General features: G+C 42.6%; 1 protein-coding gene across 1 annotated transcript in view; it reads left to right on the top strand.

Annotated features, from left to right (window-relative positions):
- Positions 1-26869, top strand: part of GPR39 (G protein-coupled receptor 39) — a 177984-nt gene that overhangs the window by 76847 nt on the left and 74268 nt on the right. The window lies entirely within an intron of this gene.

Genomic DNA, 26869 nt, shown 5'->3' with positions numbered 1-26869 from the left:
CCCTGCTTGAGTCCTCCTGAACATATTTGGACACCAGCACCGACCTTTCAGCCCAGGAGTGTCAGCAATGTTGCTATGCCAAGTGGCCCCTCTTGCCCTCCATCCAGCTGCCTCCCGCTTCCCTAGGAAGTCCCTGAAAGCCCGCACACCCTGTCCTGCCTGCTGTCATTGGCCATCTCCTCTCAGTCTGTCACCCGTGTCCTCTGTTGGGTGAAACTTGTCAGTAGGTGCAGTGGCTGGTCCTGCTGTGTCTGCACACTTGGTTCTCTCCCCTGGTGCTACAGAGGCTGTCAGATGCCCGTCCCCAAGTGCATCTCTGTCTGGGTTGCACTCCTAATCAAGATGTCTCTTCATAAGTCACCCACAACAGAAATCCAGGTTCATTTGGAACATGAGGGGCTCCAAAGTCTCCTGCCACTGACTGAAGTTCTTCTAAAATAAAATGTTAAGATACAGGAAACAGAATAGTATAACACATACTTAAAAGTGACTCTGGTTAGTGTGTTGTCACATTACAATATGGTTTATCTGTAATGAGGAAATTATTACAGATAAATCGTTCTTTTTCTCATTCCTTATAGTCACTTTCAGGACATCTTCTGCCACGCATCTTCTTAAAACCTACACTTGAGGTCCCAGGACCACCACGTGTTCCCAGGGAGAGTTAGTGATCTCTATCTCACTGTATTTGTCTGTGATGCCCCTGACTGGAATGCTTACCCCATCAGCCATCCCAATCAATGCTCAAATTCTGCGTGCCCTTTAAGGACCAGTGCTGATGCACACCTTCATGGGTCTCTCACTCCAAATTCTCAAGCCTTCCCAATTGCTGTGTTTACAGCCCATATGAATTCAGAGAGTGGGGTTGAAGGCTCAGCTTGACCAAGGGCCAGTGTGTCACCTTTGACAAACTTGGATCCTCATCTGTAAAGTAGGGCTAAAACTGTCTTCCTTCCAGGCTTGTGGAGAGTGTGGGTGTGACAGTGGGGCAGGAGAGGAATATAAATATAATCCACAGCTAAGGAACACTGTTTAATGCTTTCTCATATGGGGGGCACTGAAACTTTCCCCTACCTTTTTGGGTTCTTCTTGAGCTGGTCAAGCAATTGAATAAATGTCAACATATTAGTAAGGGAAAAGAATAAATGTAATTGCACACATGGACATTCTACATGGATATACATTCTATAGTAAATGGGAAAAAACAATTTTTTTTCTCCTGAGCTCAGGGATGAGATCAGAAGCTGGTGCTTCAAGGAAAGAAGACTAACATGATTAAGTGACTTAGATGATCATTAACTCTAAATATAGTCTCAAAGATAGTTAATAAGTTTATAGGGAAATCAAAGTGAGAATTTGAACCCAGAAGACAGTCTAATATGTTTTACTCCATGAGAGCTGTCCCAGTAAACATGGTTTGAATTGTTTTGTAAGCCTTTGACATTTAGAATGTATTTTTTCTTGAATGTATTTTTTACTTAGGACTAGGCTTCTAGTCCTAAGTTGTCCATACATCAAGATATGCTGATGCTAGAGGAAAGCAATGCAGGATTTAATCTCTTCCTTTCTGCAAAATGCCCTACAAAGATGCAAAGCTAGGGACACATTACTAAATCATTTTTATCTGACTCCTTAGTCATGGGTGGGAGTGAAGAAGCTGGCTTTACCTGCAGGCATCCAATTTTACATAGGTTTTTCAGCTATGCAAGTGGTTTTGCTACCTTCCTCAGAAGATTTTACAATGTGTTTACATGACAGAGAGCACAACAGATCCAATGCGTTTAGATATTTACTCTGCCATATAGGTAGGTTTTGCTGAGAGAGCTTATTTCTTCTGATGTAATATATATATATATATATATATATATATATATATATATTACATCATTGTTCATTTTTGTCCAGGGCATACTTTCTCCTCTTAGGTGTAGTTCTTGTAAAATTTCCACCACCATAATGGGAAGCCCATGGGGATTACAAGTGGGATGGGAAAAGGCACAAAACAATGTAAAAAAAAAAAAAACTATTATTAAAAAAAAATTCCACCACCAATTCACCTGTGCACTATCATCATAGTCCCTTGCGCCCTTCCCTCCCGTTTTGATCCCTCTGCCTACCCCTCCCCTGCAGAATGTCTCTGATTTATAGTTGCCTTTTTTTATTTTTTTAGGAGAGGTGGAGAAACTTTAGACTTTATTTCTGTTTAGCAGTAGTTGCCTAATTAAAAAAAAATTTTTTCTGGTTCCTTTTTTAGTTCCCCTGTATTCTTATATCCTATAAGTCAAACTGTTTGATATTTTTCTTTTCCTTCTGGCTTTTTTCGCTGAGCATAATCCCTGCTACTTTCATCCAGGTTGCTGCAAATGGCATGAGTTTATCTTTTTTGATTGCTGAATAGTATTCCCTTGAGTATATATACCACCTCTTCTTGATCTATTTTTGGGTATTTGGTTGTTTCAATATCTTAGCTACTGTAAATAGTAAATAGGGGTGTGAGTATCTTTTTGAGCTCATGTTTTTGTTTCCTTTGGGTTGATTCCTATGAGTAGAGCTGATGGGTTATATGGTAGCTCCATTTTCAGTAGTTTGAGGAACCGCCACACAGTTGTGTGGAGAGATGTTATTTCTGATGATCCCTCTAAATCTGAAAAATACCCAGATTTTATTCTTGTAGGTAGTTAAGGGAATGGTAGAAAACAAAAACAAACAAAACCCCCTGAGACTGAGAGGACTTGATTGACCTCAACTTGATATAATATACATTCCAGATTGACCTATCTTGTGAGGCCTGTCCACTGGCTTTCATCATTATTTGGGTGCCATATTTACTTATCCACATTGCCTGAAGACAAAAGATTCCATATTCAACTCATCTTTTATGTTGTGCAGGACTTGATGCTTCATGCACAGTAAGGGCCTAAGAGTGAGTGGGGTTATAAATAGTTGTTTCTTCCCTATCTTATTACAAGATGGAGTAATTGAACTTCCCCTTGCCCATGGGACTTTTTTTTTTTTAAAGATTTATTTATTTATATATACAGAACTGGGGTACAAGCCAGAAGCACAGGGATGGTGAGAGGATTCACCAGAGACAGTGAGCAGATCAATGAAATACACTGCCGAGGGGAGCAGTGGGTGGGTCAGGAAAGGTTTGCTGCACCATGTGGGTCAGCTCTCTGGCTTCAGCCAGCTTGTAGAGCTGTGCCTTAACCCATTGAGCCACCAGAGAAGGCCCTGTCCATGGAACTTTTAACAGGTATTCTCTCTGCAAGGCACAGTAGTAGCTGGTAGGCACAAAGAGGTTCAAGACATGACCCCCAAGTGGGGACATAGGACATGTGTATGACAAGAAACACCTATTCTCTCATGTTGTCCATTCATTGTCTGGGAAACAGCCAGATGGGGATAGCTGATAGGGCTTTGGGGATGGGGTGGAGGGGCTGCACTACCTGGAGCCTCTGAGATAAAAGCTTAAGGAGAACGTCTCCTATCTCACAGCATCTGGCTTGGAAACATCCTTGCCAATGACATCTTGGTAAATAGCCTTGGTGGGAAACTAAGCAAATATGAACAAAACAGGTCCACAATCCCACACCTAAAAAGTTCCAGAAGCTGGAAATTTACCATAAGTTACTTGGCAGTAAAACCTAGACCAGACTGATGTGAGGCTATTTATCAAACTGGGTATGAAAATTCATGCCTTTTACTGCAGGAGTGTGTGATTTTAGGATTCTTTCCCAGAACCTGCATGAGCTGTTTTGTAGCATATAGTGGATGCACTCTCCCACCTTTCAATAATCTGGGCTGTTCTAAATTGCTGAACGCCTCAAGTTCCCAAGGTTTTAACTAAGGATCATGGACCTATACACATCCGCTAAGGAGGGATCCTACTCTGACAAGCTTTTATTACTGTGGGATCCTAGACAAATGGTTTCCTTCTACCTGGGGCTGGCCAGCACTGCTATTTTTGAAATGCAAGTAGGATTCAGCTCAACCTGCAGCTAAATACCAGCACCATCCCTCACTCTGTTTAGAAGTATATTTTTCGTTGTGTCAGAAATGGGACATGGGTTAATGGGTTAATGCTGCTGTTGCGTGCAGCATCCTCTGAGCCTGATTGGATGGTTGCACGCCCTCCGGGGTAAATGCCTCAAGCTGCTGACCACCCTTCTCAATACCTGCATGTTCTCCTACCTTCCCATATTATGGTGGGTAGGGAGAGTGTCCCATTAAGGCCCAAATTACCTGAGCTCTGTTGTAAATGGGTGGCAGAGAGAGGTTCGGGCTTTGTAGCTCTAGACATCATTTATAGTTTAATAGGGATACTTTATGTGTTGACCTATAGGATATCCTAATGGGTTTTCAAATAAGCTAGACTCAGAAAAATATTTTGGGGCAGAGGTATTTAGTTTATTTAGTGCTGCTTAAAAATCTACTCCCAAACACAGGTTAGAGCTTACTTTGCTTGCCATTTTGTGGTTCAGCAATTGGGGGAGCCCCTTGGTGGGGTGGTTCCTCTCCATCCACATGGAGGCTAGTGCATCCATGTCCATCATATTCTGTTGGTCAAAGTGATCACAGGGCCTGTCCATATTTAATGGTGGAGGGAAGTATGGAAGGCTTCTGGTATGGAGCAGCAGGAGCACTTGTGGGGAGCATAAGAGCCAGGAGTCGCACCGCCACTTTTGGAAAGTACAATTGGCACTGGAGGCTGCCAGGACCCTCAGAGGTCTAGGTGGAGGGATCTGTATGCAGAGAAGCCAAAACAAGCTTGTTTCCTTTACAGATGTACAGGCAAAGGGAAGGTAGTTGGTGTTAGTTGTACCAAGAAATGTCATGTGCCTTCCCCTCATCTGCCACCTACTATCTTCATTCCGCACACTTCTTGTACGCCCCACCTTCAAGGTGCTAGAAATTGCTGTAACACAGCAGAAGACTTTTCTTTCCACTGAAAACAACAACAACAAAAAATCAAAGTTGCATTTGGTACTAAAGCCTGAGAAAGCTGAAAGCCAGTTTCCCAGAGTGTTAATTGTGAGACCAAGACTAAACATGAGCCCCCAGACTCTAGAGAATTAAGAGGAGGCCTCTGGGGCAGGAAGATGTCAGGATGGAGAAGGCCCCCATTCCACAGGGAGGCTGAGATGCACTGCAAGGGCTGTGGTCCTCCTCTCCCCTCTTCCCTGCACACTGTCTCCCGACTCTGGGAAGCCCCCCCACCTGCCTTAGGATGGTGGGTGTTGCTAGGAAGCTCAAACATCACCCTCCAAAAACCTGGCTCTACCGATGGATTGGGAGAAATTCAGCAAGAAGCATTTTTATTTCAACCTGTTAAAGCAGCTCTGTCTGGCCTTCTGAGCTTGTGGGTTTGTAATTTTATCTCGGCTGCTGCCCATCAGCTGCAAGTGTGCTATTAAAGGCAATCTTGCTGCCAGCTGAGAGCTGCCAGTTTCCAAGCTGATCAGTGACCAGGGCTCCCACATCCTTCCACTTCAGAGTGTGGTGTGAAATTAAAATTGGTTTGGGGCTGGATTCTTTCCTCCAGATGAACTGCCCTTGAAAGGAAAAGAATCCCTATAAAGCCAGAGGATCCATCATCTGGCCGTGTGCTCCCAGGTAGGCAGCCACCTCATAGGTTTCCCTGTGAAGTATCTGCTTGAGGCCCCTCTGCAGTGACCACCCTGTCCCAGTCACTCTCCCCTCAGCCTCTCCTGGGCCCCCTTTTCTCTGAACTAGGGTCAGCTAGAGAGACTCAGGATTTTTCTATAACAAGTCTGAGCCTGAGTTGGGATAATAGATCTGAAAAATTTAAATCATATACTGAATTCCTGGGGCAAAAGACACACATTTTGAAATTCCATGGTTTTCTATTATCCACACCACTAACTTTCTCCTTCATCATTGACAACGTTCAGCATCATCAAAAGGCTAAGGAAAATGATTTGGGTCAGCCTGTTCTGTGAATTGATATCCCAGAGGGCAGGGGAGATATAGTGTGGGTAGTCCCAGGAAAATAGGCAGGGTGAGTCAGGGTGAGGTGTGGACAGAAGGCTTAGACCTTTTATTTCACTGATTTTTCATGGCCATTTGCAAAAAAGACAAAGGCAGTGGGACAGGGTTCTATTTCCACTCTGAACTTTGCTGTCTGCACCAAGAAAACAGAGACAATGGGAGTATATTCCTTGGAGGGCAGACTGAAAGACTCAGAGTACATGCAAAGCACCAAGAGAGTTTCTAGAACAATGGTGACAATAAATGTTTACTGTGATTGCTACTATTACTATTTGGCAGAAGGATAAAGGGAGGGGCCAGGAATTGAGAAAGAAAGGGTGCATGTTTGGAAAAGGAAGTTGTACCAGGTGTGCTAGGGCCACCTTCCCATATCTTCCAGCAGCTATTATGAGACCTTGGCAGATTAATTTATCTCTCTGGGCCTTGGTTTCCCCTCTTGCAAAATAAGAAGACTGGAGTAGCTGGTTTCCAGCTCCTGCTAGAAATACCATGAATATTCTAGGAAAAGTCAAGACTTGCAAGGTCAAGTAGGGCTCTCTATCATCACCCTCAGAAGGAGGAGGCCTGGGTAGAGATGGGCGGTGAAGGCCAAGGAACAAAGGTTCCAGAAGCATATTTGTTATTTTGTTACAGACCAGAATGAAGGTCTCCCCACAACCCCCAAAATTGCCTTCTCTAAATAGATTCTACCATCTATCACGTCAAGACAAAATACACTCCGGTGCACAAAACCTCTGGGGTAAGGTATCCCTGTGTGGGAGTGGATTAAAGCTGTGGCTTCAGTAGGGGTGTGTGTGCCTGGGGTGAGCAGCACAGATGACCACTTGGGATTGGTCCTCAGACAAAAGCTGTCACTACAGACCCTGTGCGGTTGTTCTTAGAAGGATTTAAAATGACCTTTGTTCATCTGGTCAGGTTGAGTCCTGCTCATTGCTCAGAAACTTGCTCCAGCAGCCCTCAGGAATGAGCTGGAGCCTGAATTTCCTAGCTTCCTTTGCAGACTTATCAGACAAGTGACAGTTCTAGCCATTTGGATTTGTGCAGAAATGATGTGTGCAGCTAAGAGTCCATCTTTAAAAGGATGCTGCTTGCCTTTTTCCTCCTCATTCTACTTTCCCATACTGAAGGCCCAGCAGGGTAATGGAGTCCAGTTGCCAACTTAGGCAATAAGGGACATCGTACAGATGGTGAACTGGGGGAACTACAAGGAGCAGAGCTACTGCAATCCCTGGGCCACCTGTCTGCTCAGGGTGTTCATGAGAAATGTTAACCTGCTTTACATCCTGTTACTTGGCCTTATTTTAGACCTCAGCAGCCAAGTTACTGTCATTAATGTAGGAATGATGCTGGGAGTATGAGTGAGTAGAGAGTAGGAAAGGGAAATTCTGATAGGTCTGGAGACATTTTAGGTGGTAAATCGTAGCATGGTCCAAAGTCTGGGTTATAGCCCCTCATCTTCCATCCTAGAAAGACTGGATTGGAGGTCAGCAGTGGTCATTTAAGTTCTGGTGTCCTTGGCCCTCCTCTGTGATGTGTCAGGGTCTGATTCCAGCACTGACCTTCTCTGAGATATCAAAGGTGGGATATCTCTGCATTCTACACCAGTCCCTTTTAGGTTGACAGCCTTCACTCCCTTTCCCAGAAAGGTTGAGAAATGGGCTAGGTAGTCCATGCAAGGCAATTGCTTTACGGTCCCCAGCCAGTCATTTATAATTGGGAATGTAGTGTGATTGAAGGATCTCCAGCCATAATTCTAAAATGCTACTAGGTAAACTAGGGAAGTTTATTCCTACTAGTTCCTAGATTTAGTCATTCTAGTATGTACCAATCTCTCATTAAAAAATAAATCCGGGCCCTCCCTGGTGACGCTGGGTTAAAGCATAGCACTAAGAAGCTAAAGCCACTTCCGTATGAGTTCCATCCCCGCCTGCCCTGGAGGTGATCCACATGGCGTGGCAGACCTCTCCTGGCTCGCCCGCTGCTCCCCTCAGCAGTGTACTTCATCTATCTGCCTGTTCTGCTCCCCACTCTGTGTGTGGTGAATCCTCTCACCGTCCTTGCACCTCTGGCCTGTACCCAGTTCTGTATCCATAAATAAATCTAAAAATAAATAAATCCTTCAGTGGCTTTAATCATTCATTTACCAAATGTGATTAATTTGAAATCACATTAATGCTGAAAGTGAATCTGTATGACCCTGCTCTAGACACCAGAGTTGAATAAGACCTACAAAGACCTATACTGTTATAAAACCACCTCAGATGCGTGAGTGTGTGTGTGTGTGTTGTGTGTGTGCAGGCAGCATTTGACTGACATTCTCCCCCCTTAACAAGCCTACAATTTATATTGGTAGATCGCGGCCAGGGCCTGGGTTTTTGGATTCCTGACAAGCTCCCAGTTGCGGTGAGACATGGTCCAGGACCCTACACTACATAGCAAAGGACGAGACTACATGATGAGTGCTGCCCCTGGGTGCTGAGGGCTCACACAGGTGAGAGGCAGTGACTGAGTTTTCCTGATCAGACACTGGGAAAGTTTCCCAAGAGCTTCATAGTCACTGAGGTCTCTGAGGACGAATATGCCATCAGCATCAATAATCAGCACAAGGCCCTCCCTGGTGGCGCAGCGGGTTAAAGCACAGCACTGAGAATCTGAAGCCACTTCCGTATGAGTTCGATTCCCGCCTGCCGCCTGCCCCGGAGGAGACCACATGGCGAGCCAGACCTCTCCTGACCCGCCCGCTGCTCCCCTCAGCAGTGTACTTCGTCAATCTGCCTGTTCTGCTCCCCACTCTGTCTCTGGTGAAGCCTCTCACCGCCCCTGAGCCTCTGGCCTGTACCCCAGTTCTGTATGAATAAATAAATAAATCTTTAAAAAAAAAAAATAATCAGCACGAAGAATACATTATCAGGCCTCTTGCATCTTTCCCTATCAGTATTAATGAGACGTAGCCAAGAGACATTTTTGGTTGGAAGATAATGTGTAAAGAAAAGTGGAAGATGGTTATCACATCTTTTCTCAAACTTGATATTCAGAAGACATGGAAACGGATTGCTGGGGCCATTCTGGAGTTTCGCACCCAGGAAGTCTGGACTGGGGCCTATGAATTGGCATTTCTGAGATGTTACCATTAAATGTCAAGAAGTAGTTAATAGCAGAAGCACCCTGGGGTGAACAAGCAAGGCTGGCATGACTATAGGGGTGGTCAGACAGTGGAATTGAATTATGCCTGGAGGGGTTGTTGAGAAGGGTTTTATTAAGACTGGCCTGAGACCGGAGTCTTAGGCCAGCACAATTGGTATGGACAAGGCACTCAGAACTAACTGCTGACTGGTAGCCTACCCATGCAGGAGAGGACGTCTGCACCCTGCTCTCCTCCCACCCAGCACAGTGGAGATGTTGTCATTCTAACAGAAGCTTCTTTTCTTTAGCTCTCCTACTCTTTCTAAAGTATTATACCCTCCCGGAGCCCAGCTAATCAGGCCTCAGTGCCTTGGGTGTTGGGCAGCTCAGGAAGCTGAGGGCCTTGACAGAGCCTCCATCTTTAGAGGCATTGAGATTGTTTGGTTTCCAGGATGCAGCAGCCTCTACAGAAATAGAGGCATCCTATACAAATAATAAATGCAAGGGGTGGAGAGAGAGACTGGCTGACATTTTGGCTGCCCCTGGATCCTTTCAGAAGAAAAACCACTAGTGCTTGAACTAATGTTAATTCAATGCAATATTTTTCTAAAGTGGTCCTTGGAGCAGCAGGATGATGTGCTTCATATTTTCTACTGCCTCTGGCAAATCACACTGATGGAGGGTCACTGGGGTTACAGTATGAGGACTTCCACTAATTGCATTATAAGGGATGTTTCCCCATTAGCTCAAATGGAATTGTCTACTGCAAAGTTCTTTCGGGAGAGTGCTATTTCGGGTGGAGGATGGGAGGAAATGGAATAGAAAAGTAATTGGAATTTACAAATGGCTTTTTCCTGGGCCCTAGGCAAGATGGGTTCCATACGTCCAGCAGGGGGCAGCAACGCACAAACATTAATTCTGGTCATGTGAAGCAGGAGCTTGTCATTGTTTCTGAAATAGCAAAGTGGTGAGGCTGGCTAAGGCAGGTTAAAGATGATTTCCAGAGCTGCCAGTGCTGCGCTTGTCACACCGACTCTTTCCCTCACCAGCAAACCTTTGATTTTTCTCAATATTCTGAGAAGTCAATAATTGTTTAGGTCTGTTGCATCTTAATTCTGGAAATTTCCTTTTAATCTTTTTGGTTGCTTTATATAATTTAGAATTTCTGCAGCCTGACTGAAAATTGTAAGTAAACTAATATTAAGAAATCAGCTTTATTAATATGATAGATCATTTAATAGACATTTAAAAATTGTAATGCAATCCATCTTCTCTGAGCTGGAATTTGTAACTTATTTATTGAAATCACTTTAAAATTGAGGAAATGAGGTAGCAAATTGCAAGAATAGTCATCTCAAAGAATAGTCCGTTTTCCCCCAATTTAGGGATAGAAAACACCTATTAGTTTGTCCATTCTCAGGACTAGGAATGTGGCCCATAATATATTTTCCTCAGCAATTTGTCAAGCTTGCTTGTAAATGACTTTAATGATAGATGACTTTGCCTGCTTTGCTGGGCTGGAAAATTCTGCAGCCCAACATACTTCTCCTTTGGGAAGCTTCTTGCATCTTGCATAATATTTCTCCTTACCTCCTGATGCCATTCCCCCCCCCCCATCCCCAAGGTTAATTTAATCCCATTGTTCTTAAATGAAATACCCTAAATCACATCCTCCTCCCCTTCCCCGTCTTTTTCCTCACTGTTTAAACCCTTCAAGGATGTAACAGTCTGGAAAATATTTCAATCATCATGTCTCCTTTTCAGCCGGTCAATTCCATTTGGTATGTTCTCTGCAGCTTGTACTGAAGTGCAATTTTTCACAGCATTGTTTTTAGTTTAAATAGCATGCAGTGCACAATTGCTAAAGGTCTAGAACATTCCACATGGGATCTTGCTAGTAAATAATATTTTGATGGAAAATGAATCCAACTTTCTATAAGAAGAGTTATTACTGGATCTTAGCACTACTTGGCTATAAATTTAGCTGAAGATCCATCTACGTTGAGAGTTAGACTATCTTTTCGAAGCTCTGAGTTGTGCCCTGTATTAGATGTTTAATGAATAGATGTAGTGAATAAATATATATATTTGTAAGTGCATCATTTAGAAAACAGTTAAGTAAAAGGAATTTAACTCTGCTAAGCCAGCAAATGTAATTTCTCTCATTTCTTATACTATCTTGTCACATGTCAGCTCCTCAGTTTACCAACTCTGTGACCTTGCATATATTATTTAACCTTTCTGAGTCTGTTTCTTCAGTTTTAAAATAGGGAAAGCAAGATTTTTATAGGTTTATTTTGAGGATCAATTAGAGGTATACAGTGTTTAGCAGAAAAAATAGTCCCTAGGACACAACAGTATATATATTTTATTTGTATTATTGTTGTTGCTATTTGAATGAATCATTATGTGATCTAAAATCCATGCAGGTTGTCTTTCAATATCCCTACCTGTCTATACATTTTCATTTCTCAGCACACATTCCTTAGGAAACATTTGCTGCCCCCTCCTCCTACTACATCAGGCTCCATAGTGAGTTACTGGTCCCAACTATAACTAGAGTTAAGTGGTAGATCATACAAAAGTAGAATTAAAGTCACAAGTGATGTTGGCTCTCTAGTCTTGGATTGGGTGGTGAGTTCCAGACATTAAAGTTGAATTTATGAAATATTTACTTTGTACAAACCATTACATTTTCAAAGATAATACAAAAGACAAAGCACATATTTTGTATTCACAGTTGGAATGGAAACTTAATGAGACCTGAGACTGAGTCTCTCAGTTGTACCTGTAAAACCAGGGCATATTGTCCTGCCATTAAATATGTGATTTAGTAAATGGATGGATAAATGAACTTGAATCTTTCATTCTAGTCAACTGGGCTCTGCACTCTTCCTGAGCAAGTCATGTTCCACCCTTTGCCTATGTCATCACCCTTAATTCAGGTGCTCTTTTTTTCTAGACCTCTACTCCTCCTTCAAGTCTCACAGCAGCTGAAGTCTCCTCTTCTCTCCTTAGCAGTCAGTCATGTCCAGAGTACCTTCATCTCCCAAGCTATACTAGGAGATCTTTGTCAGGCAGGCATTAAAGCTTTTCCTTTAAGTGGAGACTACATCGCCACATACAGAGTAGACACATAAGGGGCTGTAATGCCTATTTGTGGGACTATTGGACACCACTTTATTTGATTCAGGGCAAACTCTTATGCATCTTAAGTCCCCAGAACATGTCACATCTGCACACCGTACATGGTGAGTGTTGACCTGGAGGGTAGCCCTGTGGATTAAGGGTGTGTGTTTCCCAGGCTTTACTCCTCCATATGAGTCCTAGTGTCTATTTTACCATTAAACATGAGTGAAAAGCAACAAGACAGAATCCCTACCTGGTTTCTTCATCATTTCACTTTGTCCATGGAAGATTTCTTTCATTAAGAGCTTTAGAATGACTTGAAAATACTCACCCTAAAAATCTCATGTGACAAATGGCCCAGAATATGACTTCTTTTTTGTTAGTTTATGTTGATGCAAGACATCAGTGTGACTTTTTGTGGTACAAACAACCTGGCCAGTAATCTGTTTCTCATTTTTAAGGAGGGCTTAGGTCAGGATATACTGCCTATACTTTCTGTATCAAAATTTCCTTCTTTACAAAACAGGGGCATTTGTTGAACTTTTTTCCCCCCTGACTTCTCCAGGAGCCCTTGAGAGTTACTAGGGGACTTGCTGAAGTTTTTCTTGAATATTTGTCCACATCCTAGATGTTATTTTGCTAATCTGACTCTTGACTACATTGCCACAGCTTAATGATTTCCTACTATTTGCAGGCTTGGTAAGATTGTCAGTTATTTTCTAGGACACTGGCTCTCTCCCATGCAGTTTGTAAGCTATTCTCATTGCTAGAGAAGATAAAAGCCCAGTGAAATTTTTGACACTTTGTTTTGGTTATGTATTAATTTTGCCACACTCCCATCAATCAACAGTGTGTCTCTCTGTTCCATTTACTCCAGGTATCATCCAAAGACTCTTTTTCTATCTTCATTCCTCATAAGCAGCACGGAATATGGGCTTTTACATGGATGCAATTCTTACATGTTGTTGACACATTTTAAGAATTCATCTTGTCTTTCTTTCCATCTTTACTTTTTAAATCTGAGTTGAACAGAGGCCCATGCAAAGCTGTTGCTTCCTTTGGAGATTGTCCCTTGCTTTTCTGCCTTACTGACTCAAGAGTTGGTGTGGCTAGATGACAAGCAGGAAATTCTAATTACCACACCTGGTAGCTGGACCAGCTCTACATGCAGCTGCTGAGAGCGTGATGATTGTGTAAGCAAATATGGTATTAATTTTCTCTCCAGGTGGGGTTGTGTGGCAAGTAGAAGAACAAATAAGACACTGGTATTTCTCTGGAAGGAGGAATAAATATTGCATCCAGGGGCAGCAAGACAGGAGACATAGCTGCAGCAGGTGGCATGCCAGCCTCATATTCCACACATTGATGGTCCTTAGACCTTTCCTGGGACACAGATGGCAGGTGGGGCTGGCCAGTCAGCCATGGGGAGGGCTGCTTGAGATACCCACAGTAGCCAGTCACTCCCCAGCCAGTGGGATTAGTAATGACACTCAGTCGTCCTTTACCAGTCTCAACCCTGCCTGTCACCCAGTGGGGCTGGCAAAACATTGGGGGAAGGAGGGAGTTATAGTAGCATTGGGCCAGGGGATGCCCTGGTATTTCCAAACTTCTCTCAGATACTTTCTCATATACTAGGTGTTTCTCTTTCTCCCCCTCATTATTCTTGGTTTTGTACAGTCTATTTCTTTCCCAATGTGGTCAGATGCTTTGCTGGACTGACAGTAGGAAAAGGATCTTCTGGACTGTGCAAACCTACATGGTCCTATGACCTATCACCCCCAATCTAAGAGCCCTCAGCCTGTTTCCCCATCGGACTTTGCCTCTATTATCATACCTACCCTTGTCTTCCCAAATCAAGACCTACAGATTCAGCTGAGATAAGCTCCTTAATTCCAATGTTGGAATTATTTCCATGAATCCTTATTCTTTCTTTTTCTCTAATGCTTAAATATTTGCATCAAGAGACAAGGAAATAAATGTGGGAGAAATAATAGATTTAGAGAACCCCTATTTTGCAGTCCCTGGTGAAATAACTGGTCTGGGCAATTGACTATCAGTAGATAAAGCCATTAGCTGAAGGCTGACAGAGAACTTTACTCGAGGAAAACCAAGTTGTCATTGCTTAACTCATCTATTGATGATAACATCAAAGAGAGAGAAATAACCAGTCATGATATTTGATGTATCTCCTGAGATACTAGCCACCCAGTATCACCCAGGAAGTATTGTTGCCATAATAAAGTTGAGGATTTCATTAAGTGGCAAGGTTAAGTTCAATTTCTGGAAATACAGGGAATAGAAGAATAAGTAAAATGATACCACCAAGAAGAAAGTGGACAAACCCAGAAAGTAAGCCAACCCATTTAATAAGGCATGAGATTTCAGAGAGATCACCATCAAATATAACAAAATGTATTGTGGGATCTTTACTCCAGTCCTGTTTTGATCAAAACAACTATGAACTAGACTATTGGGGAGACTTAATAGGAAGAAATTGTTACTAATTCTGTTAAACATATTAGTTTAAATCAAGGGGATGAGGAGGAAGTTTGTTTTCTACTTTTTAGTATGTTTGAACATTTTCATAATAAAAATACTTTTTATAGATTAAAATGTAAGTAAACTGATCATCTACTACTGCAAAGGATTATCTTTATCTAAAGTAAAATGACCAAAATGAGTTATCCTGCCTCTTTCTATCCCTGTTTTTTTTTTTTTTTTAACAAATGAGGCTTTTATAAGCTGAAACTGAAAAGGAAGTGGAAATTATTAATATTAATAAAGCAGTTCAAAGTTGAAGATTTATGATAAATGTATATGCATACCTTGGTTTTATGATGGTCCCTGGGGATCAAATAACTTCTTCCAAACAGAGACTGTTCAGTAGAAATAGTCTCTGAGGACTTTCAGGGACCTAGGCATCCATTCAACCCTCCTTTCTGCTGAGCTGGACCACTCTCAGCCATCCCCCGGTGATGAAACTACATCTTCCCTTTAAAGACCCTAGAGAGAGGAATTCATTACATCTTCAGTAACCTGAGAACAAACAGGGAAGGCTTCTTGGGATTGCAGGTGCTCTGAAAAGCTCTGCTTATCCAGTCACCAATGAAGAGGAGAAAGGCCTGGTATTAACCCCTTGGAGCTTAGCTTCCCTTCCTCTTTTTTCCCTTTTCCTCTATCCTTTCTGGGACTGATTCTCCAGTCCTTTCATTGCTTTGGGAGGTTCTCCTCTGCAGTTTCCTCCCCCACTCCCTTAACACACACACCACATAAGCTTTCTTTGTTCCTTTACAACTGTGGGAGCTTCCACTCCTGGAAAGGGCTACTGGTATTGAAAATAAAGTTTAAGTCCTTGCTGGGTTCCTTCCTGGTCCATAGCTTCTGGCCTCTGGCCTTGGACTTGCCCTTCCCTGTCTACAGGGCTCTTTCCAGCTCCTCTCTAAGTCCCAGACATTCCATTCATTTGAAAACTACCCATGTAATACAAACCCTTGGCATTTGGATCCTCCATTTCCATGCTCCAAAGTGTTGAGAAAGTAAATATATGTATAAACACAAACCCCTTTGGCTGTGAGGATATGGCTTCTAAGCCTCTTCTAAGAGCACCTGGAATACTTGGGGAAAAGTTGAGTTAGACCCCAAGTGTGGGGTCAGATGACTTGGGAGAGCAGGACAGCCTGGTTGTGGGTGGTTCCATAGAAAGCCAACTTCCCACACATACCTGAGACTACTGAGGAAGGATAATGGACAGAAAAATGAGAAGAGGGGCAGGGGTAGACCAGGGGAGTGGGATTATAGCTTCAGCAGCCATCCCTCTGCAAGCATGCCTAGAATTTGCCAGCCTGAGCTGTACACCCTGTCTAAATAATGGGCTTCCCTTGGGGACAAGAGGGCTGTGCAGACCCCTTCTTTCCTCTCCCTCCCCATTTGGTAAAATAGCCCTGCTCTGGGGTTATGGTGCTATGTCTACCTGCCCTAGACACTAGGTAGGCTAGCAGCTAATCCACACATCTGTGTCTTCCATTTGACCATAGGCTTCCCCTTGACCAGAGACCAAGAGGTATTTACTCCTTTGATCTCTGATGACTTGGCCATTGTGCCTGACACGGTGCCTGCTCTCTGCAGCGTGCCAGGCACAATGGCTTTGGCTGGCCTTGTGTCTGCATGTGGATCTGTGTGAGCTGATGAAGGAAAGAGGAGTATATGAGGGTGCTCTCCTGAAAGCCCAGTTCTCTAGTTCAAAATTCATCACAAAGCACAAAACAAGCTAAAGCATGGGATAATAAGATACTGTAGCCTGGACAATAATGAATACGCAAGCAACATGACAGAGTGAACTGAGAGAACCATCTATTGTAGATATTTTAATCTTCCCTTAGTGGAAGATCAAGGACAAAGCACAAAAGGACTGTGCTAATTTTAAAAGGAGAAAATTGATAACTAGCTAACATGAAAAGAAGGAGTATGTTGAATAGTTCAGCAATTATGGAAAATGTCAGGCCTGAGTCTTTGGCTACCCAACACTCCCCTGACTACAAGCATTCAACTGATAATTTTTTTCACTTTACGAGGGTGTGAAAGCAATACACATTCAATAGAAATATTTTGAAGTTGAATTAAGGCATTCTGTTTAATTTAGATACAATATTTAACAAATCATATGAGCAATACCCATTATTATAACACAGGCTTTGTATTCAATGATTTTTGCCCAACTCCAGGTTGATGTAAGTGTTCTAAGCACATTCAAGGCAAGCTAGGTAGACTAAGCCATGATGTTTGGTAGATTAGAGGGATCAATTTAATGATATTTCCAACTTATAATTCAAGACAGAATTCCTCTGTATTCTGTGAGGTACCTTCTTCCTAGAAAGTGAATCTGGGTTCTGTGTTGAATTTGTGGTTTCCATGGCATGAAGCTGTCACTAGCTTTGTTCAAATAGTTAAGATAGGATATATTCACGAGCAAATACAGGTGTATTTGTCCTTTTCAACTTAGGCAAGTCGTTAGAATGTCAAGTATTATGGCTGGAAAGCAGCCAACAAATAAGGAGTCCACAGAAGAATTTTAGGAGTCTTAGAGATAATTAATGTCAATGCACAGTTTACGTAGAAATCCAAACCTGAAGGGGATCCCAGGATTACCCAGTTTAACTCCTTCCTTGTTTAAATTAAAAATGAGACCCATGGGCCCTCCCTGGTGGTGCAGGGGGTTAAAGCACCGCACTAAGAAGCTTAAGCCACTTCCTCATGAGTTCGATCCCCACCTGCCCCGGAGGTGACCACATGGCGTGGCAGACCTCTCCCGACCCTCCCGCTGCTCCCCTCAGCAGTGTACTTCGTCGATCTGCCTGTTCTGCTCCCCATTCTGTCCCTGGTGAATCCTCTCACCCTCTGCATCTCTGGCCTGTACCCCAGTTCTATATGAATAAATAAATCTTTAAAAAAAAATGAGACCCATGGAAGAACAGTGATTTGTCTGAGATAAGAACATTAATAATAGTTAGAGCTTGAATTTATGGTTCCTGACTCATGTGTCAGTGGTTGTTCCATTGCACTAAGCTGCATTTTCATTCAGAATGTATCTATAATCTGCTTCACCTGGGTTATTTGGTCAACTTTTCTAGAATTTCACCCTTGCATGCAACATTCACGAAATTTTCTGGGATCTCATTGGCCCAAATTGGGCTATGATGCAAAGAAGTTTGAGTCATTCCCCAAAACTGGGCATATGACCAGGATCTTCTAATGATAAGAAAGAAGAGTACAGTAGGTCTGAGTATTCTGTATGATCCTAAAATTGTAAGGGTCTCTCACACATATAATACTGTAGAGTACACCTTGATGCTAGTGGAAATTCTTTTTAGTGTCTGATTCTGTAATCCTTTTATACCTTCAGTGAATGACTATTTCATACCAAAGGCTTATCTGAGGATAACAAAGCAATTCCATTGCCAGGCATTTATAGAGCTCAATCTGAGGAAACAGTAAATGTCTAAAACACTTCTTCCCACAGTGTAAACAGAAGTGCAACTTGTAAACCTAGGTTAAAGGAGAAATATTGTGAAAAGTTCATTAAAAGTAACACTAGACAGCTTCAAATCTCAGAATGGAAAAGTCCTAATTTTCAAATGTTGCTTGTGCTTAGAATTCTGTTAAGTCAAATACCTTTTTACAGATTTCAGAATTTCCTCAACAGATATTTGAACACAGGTTTGTAATGATGTTCTTGTAGGCATCAGTGAACAAATAAGAAAAAAAAAAAACATTTGGGGCAAATGCATGGGTAAAACAAAATGTGGCGGGTCCTCCCTAGTGGCACAGCAGGTTGAAGAACCGCACTGAGAAGTTGAAGCCACTTCTGCATGAGTTGGATTCCCACCTGCCCCAGAGGTGACCACATGGGCAGACCTCTCCTGACCCGCCTGCTGCTCCCCTCAGCAATGTCTGCCTGTTCTGTTCTGTTCTGCCTGATCTGCCTGTTCTGTTCCCCACTCTGTCTCTGGTGAAGCCTCTCGCCACCCTGAGCCTCTGGCCTGTACCCCAGTTCTGTATGTAGAAATAAATCTTTTTAAAAAATGTGACACATACATGTGGTACAGTATGAGTAATCCCTAAGAAAGAGAGAAACTGGATGAACTTTAAGGACATTATGCCAAGTAAAATAAGCTGATCCTAAAAAGACACATTGTAATTCCACTCACTCAAGGTATCTCAAATAACCAAATTTGAGAAGCAAAGAGGGGGAATTGGCTGCCTGGTGTTGGGTTAGGGGACCTGGGGGTTACTCGAACAGGAATTAAGCTTCAGTGAATTGAGTTGAATATGTTCTAGAGCTGCCGAACAGCAGTATGCCCACAGTGAGTAATAACACATTTTCTACCTGTGAAGAGAGGGTTCTCAGGCTAAGTTCTTACCACAGTAAAATGAAATTTGGAAAGAAAATGTAGAAAAGCAATTCTGCCCTTGTGTTTGCATTTGGTGATACAGGTCTAGGGAGTATATTGGTCAGGGTTCTCTAGAGAAACAGGGACAATAGAGAGAGAGAGCTTTTAAGGAACTGGCACCCACAATGTATGGTTTGGCAAGTTTGAAATCTGCAGAGCAAGCCGGAGACCTGAGCTAGAGTCGGAGTTTGGGGGTGGAATGCTCTCAGTGAGATTTGTTTTTTTTTCTAGAAACTTCAGCTGATTATATGAGCCCCAACAACACTCTATAGGGGAATTGCTCAAAGACTGTCTATTTAAGTGATAATGTCATATAAGAATATCTTTACAGGAACACATAGACTGGTGTTTGAATATGTGGGTACCATAGCCTATTCAAGTTGACACATAAAATGAACCATCAGAAGGAGCCAGCCAATGACCATATTAATAAGTAAAGTGTTTAAGAAGTTAGAAGAAAATGTTATGAAAAAGCAGAGTGAGGTAAGTTAGAATTTAAAACAGAAAGTCATGACCACAAGAAGAATACTTGAGTGTATGTAGAAAACATCTAGAAAGTCTTGAAGGAGCATTTACTGCATCAAGTGCTCTGCAAATGTGTGATAAATGGCAGGAGACATAGTCCCTACCCCAAGGGTGAAATGAAGAGTGAGACAGAACCTTCAGTGCTGAGAGATGAGGGCCCTGTGGAGCACAAAGCAGGGGCACGCAGGGGTGGGCAAAGATGTCCTCACCCCACTCAGCTGTCCCTCTAGGCCAGGTTCAGCACAAGGTTTGAGAACTGCACTGATTTAGCACAAGTTCAGAGGCCTGGGACATGAAGCCAGGTCACCAGGCTAATCTCCTGTATTGTATTCTGGTGACAAAGACTGACTATATCCCTGAACAACTCATGCAGTAGATTCTTGCCCCGGAGAGGGTGATTCTTTTACATGGAGTGAATAAGAACAACACCAGGTATGGAAGAGTTACAGTCATGACATCAGGGTTCTGAGATCCTTGGGATTGGCAGTACATTGGCCATGGGGAATGCTGGTACTATGGACCCAGAAGGTGCTTATTGTCAGGAAAAAGGAACACAGTATCTTGGAGGGCAAAGGAGTGTCTGGGTTGAGTTGACCTCAGCTTCTGCTTCCCTAATGCATAGAAGGCATTGCCCCCATGGCCTGGGCCTGGAAACCTCTTTGCACTGATAATCTCTTGGGAGAAAGACTAATGGTCATGACTCCAGCAGAACAGAATGTCTCTTTGTGGACATGTCAGCAACTGGCAGTAGAGTGACATCAGGACAAGATAACTGGTGGCTGGGTTTGTACATGAACATATGTTACATTTACTGCCTACCAGTACCAGGCACTTCTGGACAGAACACTCCTTGAAGGTCACGTTGTAGATTATCAGTGACTCAGGCTCTCAGTCAGTTCATAGCCCTGCAGCATGTTAGCTGGTGGCTTCCTTGATCTGCACCATGAGGAAGTTTTCTTGGCTGGAAAAGGGAACAGTTATGAGTTTGAGGTGAGGAATGAGAGGGCTTATGATGACTTCTGAAACCAGAAGTTGGTCCTGTAGCCATTCAGATGTGCTGATGACAGTCAATGACAGGGTTCCCAACTGACTGCACCTATTGCTCAGGTGTTACCTTGAGTTTCTCCAGGATTCACAGCAACCTTATCTCATCAGCAACAATTACTTCTTATTCATCTGCTTAAAATGCTGAATGAGTATATTTAAATATACAGATTAAAATGCTGTTCTGGGTTGAAAGGGGACTAAAATGACTGCAGTTTAACTCATTTTTTCAAAGGATCTTTATGAGCATTTCCCTCTGGATTTGTGAGAGCTTCTAATATTATTTAAAATATTTTACATTTAGTGCCTATGTGTCTTGTCTCCCAATTAACAGTAAATTTCTTTTTGGAAAAGACCTTGTTTTTTGTTTGTTTGTTTGTTTTGTTTTTTATTACAAAAGTTTATTTTTACATCATTTTGTACATTTTTTTTTCCATCTCAATTGTAATCCCCGCAGGTTTCCCATCACCAATTCACCCATGTGCCATCATCATAATCCCGTGCATTTCCCTCCCCCCACCCCGTTTTTGATCCCATTTCCCACTCCACCCCCACATTATTTTTGTTATTTTCCACCTGGTCCATTATACTCCTGCTATGAGTGAAACCATCCAGTATTGGAAAAGACCTTGTTTTACACATCTTTGTACCATTCAATCCCTGTCACCCCTTCCCTTTAGGCTCCTAACCTCCCCCTGCACCCACCACCACCCCCTTTCTGCCTTCAAGTTCTTTTAGTGTATTATGTAGTCATTATTCTACTGCTGTGTAATAAATTACCCAACATGTAGCACCTCAAAGCTCACAGTTTCTGTGAATCAGGGATCAGGAAGGCTGAGTGGTGATTCTGGCCCACCCAGATCTTGCAAGAGATAACAGTGTTATGTCAGTTGTGCTATGGTCCTCAGAAGGCGGGGCCTCACTCACATGGCTGGCACATTGGTGCTGGTGGTTGGCATCGCAGTTCAGCTCCTATGGGTTTTATACCTGATTGTCCTCCCAGCCAGAGGCAATGATCCAGAGACCATGATGGACGTTGCAATGCCTTTTATGACTCAGCTTCAGAAGTCACACATTAGCATTTCTTAGCACTCTGTTGGTGATACTGTTCAGCAGTGACTCAACATGGAAGAAGACTAAAATAAGGACATGATTTCCAGAAGTTGTCCAAGAGGCCATCTTGAAGCTGACTAGAATGCAGATATGATCTATGGTACACAATGGTGCTTGTGAAGTACATGGTATGAAGGTGTGTGATGGACACCAGTTCTTTGTACAATAAGACTCTATTTCTTTTCCTACTATGAGACTTTCCTGAGGTACCTGAAGGGACAGGATATAATTGTGCAGGCAACTCTCTGTGACCCAGGCCAATGTAAAATGGGACTTTTCCCCCCAAATTCTCCCTTTTCATGTCTACTGTTCTCACCTTGTACAAGTCAGTACTAATGACTGTTCTCTGTTTATGTTTGAATCAAGCATAGCCTCATAGGGATGCTTCCTCATCAAAGCACTCTCACTTTGCCTCCCTTTGAAAACTTTCCTCTCCCAAGACTCACTTCCACAGGGTGGTGATAAGAGCTGCTTTAGTGAAGTTTGTGCTTTGAGTTGACAGGAGCTATCTGAAGCTATAATATCCAAGTACCTATAGAAATTGCATAGAAAATTCATTTTAGCAGTACAGCCTGTAGGGACTGGTCATGTCTCTTCTACTTACTGAACTATTGTTTAGATCTGAATTTGTTATTGAACTTGTATGCTTCTTGAGGGCACAAGTTTTTTGTATATTCCCCAAAGCTACATAGGGCTTGGTTAAAATCAACACTTCATAAACATTGAATGAGCTCTAATTTAGATTTCTCTTCATTGCAGAAAACTTCGTCATTTAACAGTGAGCTTCTGTTTCCTTACTACAAGAGTGAGTAATTTGAGAATTGCAATTAACATGAAAGACAAGTGTAGTAAGATTTTTTTTGGTAAGAAGTTTTATCGGGGCATCCCACAATGCTTATTTTTGTGTGTGTGTTGCTGTTATAGAAAGGATATGTTCTTAGAAAAATAGGGCTCATGCCAATTTAGTGCAATAAGGAAAAAAAAAAACAAAAAACCTTAGATTTCAAGTTAAGTAGAACATGACCCTTCAGGGAGTCTATTCCTAACAGCCTTCGTAGCTGCCATATTCTGGGTAATTTTCTTACCCTCTCCAAGCCTCAGTTACCTGGTCTGTGAAATGAGATTAGCAATAACTGCTTTGTAGGCCTTTTGGGAGATGAAATGAGATAGGAGATAGCCTGTGAAAAGTTCTAGAACAAACGCATGGAGAGGAGACATCTGACACCCGCTTTAAGGCCCAAAGTCCCCATCATTCCAGATCTCTAAACTAGTTCTTCATTTTTGTATGAAACATACCTTTTTTTTTTTTTTTGGTATGAATTTCTAGTTGTTTTTTTTTTTGTTATTTTTAAGGCAATACAAGTGAGGCAGAGATGAAGATACTTTCCCAAACGGTGTGACTGGCAGACTCTGAGGACGGGGGCAAGGGGTGGGGTGGAGGGTCGCATCTAAAGTATTAGTGTTTCTGGAAATGTTTTGAGGGAGAAAAGAAGTTATTTCTTTTGGTCCTAACCTGATTAACCAGACAATGGCTTTGAGACTGTGGGGGTAGATTTCTCTCTGTTTCCTGAGCTTCTTGGTTCCTGGGTTGTTTTAAAGACCCAGAAAATAATAAGCTGTGGTGATCAGCCATGAGTTACAGGCTTGAAAAGGACAACCCAAAAGATAGGGGCACACCTGAAGGCGGAAATAAACATTTATCAGCTGATCACCTCAAAATTAATACCTTTCTTGGTCCATCTTAACTATGAAAGGTAAAAAAGAGAGTTATTCCTCTTTAGCTGATCAGCCAGCTATGTGCCAAGTCTCAGAAGGGATAGGGAAAAGCACCCCCAAAGCCAAGGACATGATTGTCATAGTAATAGATTAAAAAATCATGTATTTTGCAATTTAGTTGCCTTTTCCTGCTCTGTAAGAAAACAGATTTCTTATAAAGAAATAAGTAGCTGCAGTTTCTACTCTTGCAAAATAACTGATGAACTTCTGAGTTTTTAAAATATTATAATTCTTTTTTAAATTATATTTTGTTGAGACAATATTGGTCTACACTACTGTATATAGGTTCATACTTCTTCTTGTGTATATTACCACTACACCCACCCCCATCATCAAAGTACCAATAATTTCCCCTCATATTCCAATGGGTCCACTTAGCTTCCTTGTTCCCTCCCACTCTGGTAGCCTCAATTCTACAGTCAGATCTCTAGAGTTCCTTTTGGTTTAGTTTAGTCTTTTTCTTAGTTTTGTCTCTTTGTATTTACATTTGAATGTGTTTCTCTTCTGGCTTGACATAATTATTACAGATTTTATAGCTGCCAGAGAAAAAAGCCTGAGCAGTGTTGGGATCGAGAACCAAACTTTTTGTAGCATCTACAATAATTTGAAAGAATGGGTTTTAGAATTTTTCTAGAAAGCAACAAACCAAATTCTTTAAGTTTTGGGGTAATATCAGACAAAAATACAAGATGATGATTAATTTCTATCAGTACTTTCAAAAACCAAGCACGGCTTTCCACGTGAAGAAAATAGTTGCAGCAGATGGGTTAGTGTGCTGAACTGGGGTGGGGGGGCTTTGGTTCCAGTCAGAGAACACAGGGCACCTATGGAGTACTGAATGTTTGCCCCATACCATGTTGGCTGCTGATGATGAAGGAAAGCAGTATGGCAGCACCCAGATGAAGTTTATGGAAACACTCAAGGTAGCATATCGTTTTGTTCAGCTCCCATGAGGAGTCAGAGGAAGTAATACAGACATAGAGTCCTAAAGGAGAAGTAGGATTGCCTAGACATTAGAGACCAGTATTTTACGCAGCATGAACTGCACCACATTTCATGACATATTCAGAAAACTAAAACTGTGTTTACAGAAAACCAGAGCAAACTGTCATATTGTAATGTAGAGAATCACCTGGGGATCTGGTTACAGGCTTGGGGTGATAGCTGGCATAATATGTTTCTAGCAAGTTCCTGGGTGATCACAGACTACTGGCCGGAGCCCATGCTAGGCAGGTAAGTGGCAGAAGCACTGAGTGCAGAAGTGGAGGGTGGGATGGGGGAAAGGGGTGAATGGAGAGGGCAAGGACCTGTCACCGGAGTGATAGCTGTTCTCCAACTTCATTCTGGTTGTGTGCTCGTGCCTCTCTCCTCCTCTGCTCAGTGCTGCCTATGACCTTCCCCACTACCCGCTAACCCCAACAGCAGGGACACTCCATCTTTACAACTCCCTTCTGATCTCTAGCCACAACCTGTAGGCATGGGCTCAGAAAGTCTTGCTTCCTAACAGAGAAAAGAGAGGTTATTGTATGAAATTTTTCCCATCCAGGACCTACCTGTTTCTTACCCCTCTTCCTCCCCTCCCCTTCTGGGCAGAGGTGTTTCTTCCCTCAGTTTAAGACTGAACTCTCCACTGCACTCTGGAAGATACTCCCTTTTCCCTGAAGCCTCCTGTGGGCCTCCATTTATCACTCTCTTTCTGTCACTGTTCTCACAACTCTTCTGTCCCAAGCTTATCTCAATATAAACCTATGAATCAGTTCAGGGTTTTCCTTTTGCACACCTAACCCCATTGAGAAAATGGCCTGATCTTGAATCCCTCTCTAGCTCCTGTCTGACTTCCCACAGCCTGATTTCTTCAAAGGGAAGGCCGCTCTTGAAGTTTCTCTCATCTGTTCATCTATTTTCTGCAAACAGTCGCCTCTGGACTTGTCCTGCTCCACTCCACTGAAGTGGCTGGTCTGAAGTTAAGTGTGACGTCCAGCTGCCCAATCCAGAAATCCTTGCTTTTGTCCTTCACACTACAGTGGCATCTCAAACTGTGTTTCCCCAGGGCTCTGCATATCCCTGGATTCTTTTTTTTTTTTAAAGATTTATTTATTTATGCATACAGAGCCAGAGGTACAGGGGTAGTGAGAGGATTCACCAGAGACAGAACAGTATCCCTGGGTTCTTTTGGACTTTTGTCAGCTGCATATCCAGTTCCTCTTCTGTATCTAGTTATTACCAGTTAATATTTCCCAGGGTTCTGGTCTCAGCTTTATTTTCATCTAACCTGAACATCCTCCCATGGGGGTGTCACCTGCACCTGGGACTTGAACCTTTCTTTCTATGCTGCTGCCAGGAATCCAGCCCTGCAGCCTTGATGTTTTGGTCCTATCTACATAGAGGGCTTCTCATTTCCCAAAGTGAAGCTTCCTTTTAGCTCCTAAACCTACTTTTCCTTCTGAGTTACACTCCAAGTGAATGGTATCATTTTCTCCCTTGTTCACAAACCCCAGACTTTGGAATTGAACCTGACTCCTTTGCTTGTTTTGCCTACTTTTAGTGATGTGCCTGTCCTCTTCCCATCACCTACTGTCTTAGCATGAGTCCTCTTCATTTAACACCCACATAACTGCTTTACCCCTACCTGGCCTCTGCAGTTATCTATGGCTTTCATTCCCCTCCACTCATTAGAATCATTGGACAAATTTAATAATAATCCTGATGTCTGGGACACACCCCAAGCCAGTTACATTAGAACTGCAGGAAGAAGGACCCAGGTGATTCCAGTGTGCAGCCAAAGTTAGCAGCTACAACTTCAGTCTCTGTCTCCTTCAGATCCATATTCCACACTGCCACTAACATGGTTTTCTTAAAGTTCTAATTGGTCCCCTGTTCAAAAATCCTTCAAAGATTTTCCATTGATTTGGAAAAACTCCTTGATGTCTTATCTGAGTCTTTTTGATGTATGATGTGAGACCTTTCATGCTTGGCCCTGCCTCAATTGCCAATTCCATCTCTTTGGGTCTGTCAAAGGTACCTCCTGATCCCTCAGGCTACTCTGCCCACCCCCACACCCCAATCTTCTCAGGCTTCTCTGCATGCATAAAGGCTTGGTCCTCTGTCCAGGTGCAAGTTGCTCCCCTTGCTCATGCCTGACCAGCTCCTCTCTTTGTTCTTTAAAGTCCTCTTCAGGTGTCATCACTTACTAAAAGCCA

Source organism: Condylura cristata, unplaced genomic scaffold (genome assembly GCF_000260355.1).
Source record: "Condylura cristata isolate star-nosed mole 26May11 unplaced genomic scaffold, ConCri1.0 scaffold00002, whole genome shotgun sequence".
Classification (NCBI taxonomy): domain Eukaryota; kingdom Metazoa; phylum Chordata; class Mammalia; order Eulipotyphla; family Talpidae; genus Condylura; species Condylura cristata.
This window is presented reverse-complemented; position numbering and strand designations above follow the sequence as displayed.